This window comes from Balaenoptera borealis, assembly GCF_965194805.1.
Source record: "Balaenoptera borealis genome assembly, chromosome: X".
NCBI lineage: Eukaryota > Metazoa > Chordata > Mammalia > Artiodactyla > Balaenopteridae > Balaenoptera > Balaenoptera borealis.
Window position 1 is genome coordinate 109,800,041 of NC_138881.1, and position 6,263 is coordinate 109,806,303.

Below are 6,263 nucleotides of genomic sequence, written 5' to 3' on the forward strand. Positions count from 1 at the left end.
TTCTCCTTCTCCTTCTCCTTCTTCCTCTTCCTCTTCCTCTTCTCCTCCATCTTTTTTTCTAGAACAGTGTTACCTCTTTCTCTGAAGAGGCCCATTAGGAGCAAAAGATGGCCTCATTTTTTCTAGAATGCAACCTTGGGAAATTCACTAGATGCATTTTTAGGGCCTTTGTTTATTAGGGTAAAAATGAGGGGATTCATTTTGGGGGGTGATCACATTATGGAGAAGATCGATTTGTCAGGTTCTCAAAGCTGAAGTCCACACAGAGGACTCACTTGCAGAGTAGACAAGGAAGTTGGAGAAAACATTCTGACTTCCATTGGTAGTGGAGGATCACAGAAAGGTGGTGGCAGTGAGGAAATGCGATACCAGAGCCTATAGAAAAGGACCCATATCCACTGTGCAAGTGCCAAAAAAAGGGATTTACTGTGGAGTACAGGTATTGATTTATGCAGGGGTAGTAGTGTAGTAAAGTGGAGAGAGTATGTGCTTTGAAGACAGAAATAACCCATCAAATCCCAACTTGGCCTTTTGCTAGTTGGGTGACCTTGGACAAATTGTTTAAGTTCAGTGCACTTCAGCTACCTCATCTGTAAAATGGGGACAACAACCTCATTAGGTTGTTGTGTGTTTTAAATGCAAATGCCCTTTATGAAAAACATCTGCTAAAATAAGTGTTCAACAAATATTAGTTCCTTCTGTCCTCTCCCCTTTTGTTTCTTTGGTGAAAAAAAGAGAGAGAGAGCAAAAAACAGATGAATAGCTTCATTTACTGCAAAGAAAAGCAGCCGGAAGGCCAGAGTGATGCTGATGCTGTGATTGGGAGTCAGGAGCTGGGAGAACCAATGTTTCTCACCAAGTGGCATGTAAAACTTAAAGTTCATAAAAGCTTTATTTACAAGACTGTACATCTCTTGGGGGCAAAGGCCTGACCATATCTTATTTCTCTCTGTAATTACATGGCTTCGTGAATGGTTGAAAATTCAGAGGACACCAATCAAGCTTACAGGTGGTTCAACATGGACACAATTTTGTACTTAAAAGGACTTACATCGAAGATGCCAGGAAAAGAAAGTTTGAAAATTGGATGACTAGTTCTCAAAGTTTAGTTATAGACTAAAAGCAAAGTTTCCGCTAGTCAATCTTCAAGAGCTGAAGAATGTTGTTGATATAGAGTGGTGATTGGTATCTGGGCAGGCTAGTAAGTGCCATTACATAAAGGAGTCTAATTTCCTGCTCTGTATTTTTATCACAGGTTCCAGATGGAGAATTGGATCATAAGTTTAATGAACCCCTCTTGTAAGAATTTGTAGTAGATAAGAGGATGGTTTTCATCAAAGCTTAAGTGGTAAGGACAAAGGGACAAGATCTGAGGCTGTCATAGGAACCTCTTTCCCCTCAAGGGCCATCAGCAGGATTAAATAATGGCCATGGTGCACACTAGCAAGACTAAAGACAGGAGAAGAACAAGATGGGAAAGAAAATAACTGGGAGTAGGAGATAGGGGAAGAAAGAAGGAAAAGAAAGACGGTGCTAATGCCACCACTAGCAACTTTAATCACTCCATAGTCATGGTTTACCAGTCTCTGAGCCCTCTCCACTTCATCATGTGATTTCCAGTCACAGGCAGGTAAGAGATATTTATTAAGTCCCTGTTCTGTGCCACCTACTGTGGTAGGTGCAGTGGGCGATACAGACATGATTAGAACACAGTTAGGGTAGAAAAGAGCTTTCAATCTGGCACAGAAGGCTGACGACTTTTTTCCAAGGTGGGATGAAAAATGCCAAGAGAGAGATTCAAGCAAAGTGCTCGAGTTAGAGGAAGCGGAGAAGACTTCCTAAAAGATGTAGCATTTGAGGTGTTCCTTAAAGGGTGCAAAGGACTTCAGTATGTGAGATTAGGAGAGAGCATACAATGCAGAAGAAATGGATTGAGCCAAGAGACCGAGGAGGAGGGTCTAATATGGATAAAATGATAGCAAACTCTTGCTCCCACTTTTTGCTGTTTCCTATGCACCAGGCACTGGGCTAAGCAGTCTAGATGCATTACCTCATTTAATCCTTATAATAAACTTATGAGGCAGGATTCCACTATTATCCCTATTCTATAGATGAGGAAACTGAGACCAGAGAGGCTATATAAATTGTCCAATGTTACACAAATATGAAGTGGCAGAGCCACATTTCGAACCTGAGCCTATCTGAGTCCAGAGCCCATGCATGCAACTAACCAATAGACTATTTGCAAGTCAGGTCATGGAAAGGCATGACAGCATAGTGTGGCTTGAGCACAGAGCATATGGAAAGGAGGAATGACAGCTGCAGCCAAACTGTGGAGCATCTTATTGGCAGCGTAAGATGTGGGGTCTGGATCCTGTAAACAATGGGAAACCATGGGAAATTTTAAAGTAGTGGAGTGACAGTGAAAGTGGTGCTTTAAGAAGATTAATCTGTCAGCAGTGCAGAGGATGGATGGGAAAGGAGAGAAACTGGAGGCAGTTAAGAGGCTATTGCAATACAATAGTCCGGGTGTAAGGTAGTGTATTAAGCACTTGAACTAAGAAAGCCGAAGAGGGCAATGGACAGAGGAGAGACATTGTGAAGGGAAAAGAAAAAGCAGTTCATGACTAACTGGATGTGGGTGTTGAGGAAGAGGGAGGGGTAGAAAATAAATAAGGGACCCTGAGGTTTAGAGGCTTTCTAACTAGAAGAATGGTGATGCCAGTCACAGAGTTGTTGGACAGCTACCCTGGAGAGAAGTTTGGACTTGAGACTGAAACAGGGAGAAATTTCTAAAAAGTGATCTTTGTAACTACGGAAATGAATGAGATGAACTTGGTGAGAGACAATAGCCAAAGGTAAAAGCTTAGGAGAATGCCGCCATTGAATTGATGCGGCAAGGAGGGACAGTTATAATGGAGGTAGATGAGGGATGTCACTGGGGAGGGGAGAGAAACAGGGAATTGTAAGAAAGGGATCTTGAGAAGGTTAAGTGATTGACATTGTCAATATGGTAGAGGAGTCAGAGAAAAAGAAAGATAGGAAAATACTATTAATTTGAGTAATTAGAAGATCTTTAGTGATTGACAAGCAACAGTTCCATAATAGAGCCAGATTTCAAGGGGATGAAGAAGAGAGAGAGTAGGGGTCACACACTGGACACAGTGGGTGTAGAAAATGCCCAGCAGAGTTTCTGTGGTGAAATTAAAGGAGCAAAATAGATACTTAAGTGGTACTAGGACTATTGAAAGGGCTTCTTAGGGTACGCATGATCCTAGCATATTTGTTAGCTGAAGGAAAATGTTTATTAACTAACAATTGCTAGTGCAGATGTAAAGATTTGGTGTCAAGGATTAATAGTGACTAGAACAAGATCCTGATGAATGTAAGAAAGGGTAGGTCCAAGAGCTAGGTAGAATGTTTGCTTTGGCAAATATGGGGGTGATGTCTACTTCTTTGAAAAATGAAAAACAAAAAGAGAAAAGAGGCCAACTAAAGTTACAGAAGTATATGGAGATGGAGAGATGGCGTTAAACTAGAAGCACTCTGAATTTTCAAGGAAATTTGTGCACCATGCACTGACTGGTCTTGGTGATACCTATAGATTATCTAGAGAAGGGAAGGAGAGTAGACATGGGACTCGGAGCTTCAGGAGTGTGTCCCAAGCAACTGGCACAGTGCCTGACACACAGAGGGCTCAATAATATTTTTTGAATAAATAAGTGGACAAGATTTAGAACAACCACTATGAAACACGAGCTATGATGTCACAGAAAACGGATAAAAGTATTGCAGAATGACACCCACCAGAAAGGCTAAGATGAGAAAGATAAATGATACCAGAGTTAGTGAGGCCGTGCAGCAGCTGGATTATTTACACAGTGCTTGAGGGAGTGTAAATTGGTACAACCACTTTGAAAAACGTTGTCAAGCATTATCTACTAAAGCTAAACATATGCATGCTCCGTGAACAATTCCACTTCTAGGTATATACCCGAGATACCAATACTAAATACTAATATGCATTAGTTCACCAAAACACATGAACAAGAATGCTCATAGCAAGACACAGAAAATTAATACACTAATAAATATTACATGAGATGCCTGAGGTTGCTTAGGTCGTAAGTAGTAGAACTGGGATATGAACGCAGGGCTTTCTTTATATAAAGCCTATGCACTTGCCTCTAAACCACATCGCTACTGGATATCATTTATTATGTGCAGCACTTTACATGTATTGTTGGTAATCCTCACAATCTTGCAATATGTGTAATATTACCTACATTTTACAGATTAATAAATCGAGGGTCAGAATTTACTTGCACAAATTCACACAACTAGCAAATGACTGACATATTTTTCTCACCCAAGAGCTAAAGTGTGAACTCAGGTTTCCCTGGTTCCAAAACTCATGATCTTTCTCTTCCATCAAGGGGTGGAGGATTTTCTCAAGTTTTGAGAAGTTTTAAGAAGGAAGTACACATACACACACAAATACCAAAAAAAAAGGAAGTACAGTGGACTGTAGGAAGGGTTCAGTGAAAGAATCCTTGCTAGCCTGGTCTGCATCGCCCAAAAGGCAAAGATTAAAGCCAGAGCCAAGAAATGTCCTTCCCCATCTTTCTATCTGTGACCTACTCACTTTATTGTAAGAGCCTGTGAGCTAACGATGGCTCTAGGTGTACTGGTGAAGTGGACAACTATTGTTTTAGCAGTAACCACTCACCTCTTTTTTTCAATCCTCTCACCTATTGTAGACAACACTCTAACTCATATTTAACACACATACACGCACATACACATGTACACACACACACATAAACATGTACACACGCACGCATGCACGCACAGATCTCTAAAACTATTTCCTTAACAATCTAACTTTTCATTGCAGAGGACTTGTTAAATACTCAAAAGAAGTGTTCACACTGAAGGTGACTTATTGACTTTAACCATCCAGCTCAGGGATACAGATTAAGAACTATCCCCACTCACCTGGCTCCAGTTCTAATTCCCTTCTTATAGGGGGTGTTCAGAGGTTTGTGAAAAGTGTCTCTGACTCTTCTTCCCCATGTTAGGAGTATTAGAACACCCCTAATATAACCTCAATCCCCTCTAATATCTTTTCCCCAAAGAGGCCCCTCCCCGACCTCAAGTCATTGCTTTAAGTGGAAGCAATTCTGGGAGGAGAGATCCTAACCAAGGTAGACTGAGCCACAGACGGCAAGACAAGTTTTGAGGACACCAAGTTGAATGCAGAGGCTCTGACCTCTGCCAGGTTTTCCCTTACTCTCAAACCAGAACCTTGCAGCACAAGCCCTATTGCTCTGTCTGTCCTTTTCTCACCCTCCCTCTCCCGAGTCAGGTGTCTCGGACTCAGAAGATGTGAATTAGTTGCCATGGTTACCTATGAGTGTGCCTGATAGCCTCTTCTCTCAGCCAGTTCTAGGCCCTGGACATCTGTTCTCAGTTCACCTCTTCTAATGTTCCCAAATCTAAGCCCAGGACCACATGCCAAGTTACACAGTATCTGTGTGTAGGTGGTGCAGAGGCCCACACCTGCATCCAAGGCAAAAGAAACAAGAAAGAGGAAATGGAGTAACAGGAAAGCAGAGTGCTTAAAAGGAGTTCTCTGGGACAAGGAGGCCAGGGCCACTAATTTAATTAAGCGTTTACTATCTGCCAGCCACAGTGATGTCCTGTCCCTTATTTCATTTAATTCCTTCAAACAACGTTATGAAATAAGTATAATTATTCTGATACGCTGTAGGGATGAGAGAAATGGAAACTCAGAGAGGCAAAGTGACTTGCCTAACATTGCAGAACTGTGATTTCAACTTAGTCTTTATCTGAGTTTTCAAAACACACCTCATTGGATTACACTGATTTATGGAAGGAAAGTGAGAGCTGCAGAGAAATCTTTCCTCAGTCCCCATGCCTATGAACCCCTCACAGCCTTTCCCCACAAATTGGCCCCCTCCTTCAAATGTAGCCCCTCCTCAGACATCACCTTCTCCTTCATAGACTCCTTTCTCCCTCTTCGATAACCTCTTTCCACCATTCTGAGGCTCTCCACAATTTCTCTTTGGCTAAGTCCTCACTTTCCCCATATTCTCAGGTAGATCCCTGACTTTTCCATCCTATGGGGTATCTCTCATGGGATGGGAAGGAGAGTGGGATGGGATAATTTTCCTGACATAAGCAGAAGAGAGTACTCCTGTATTACTTTCCTATTGCTATAATAAATTACCACAAAATTT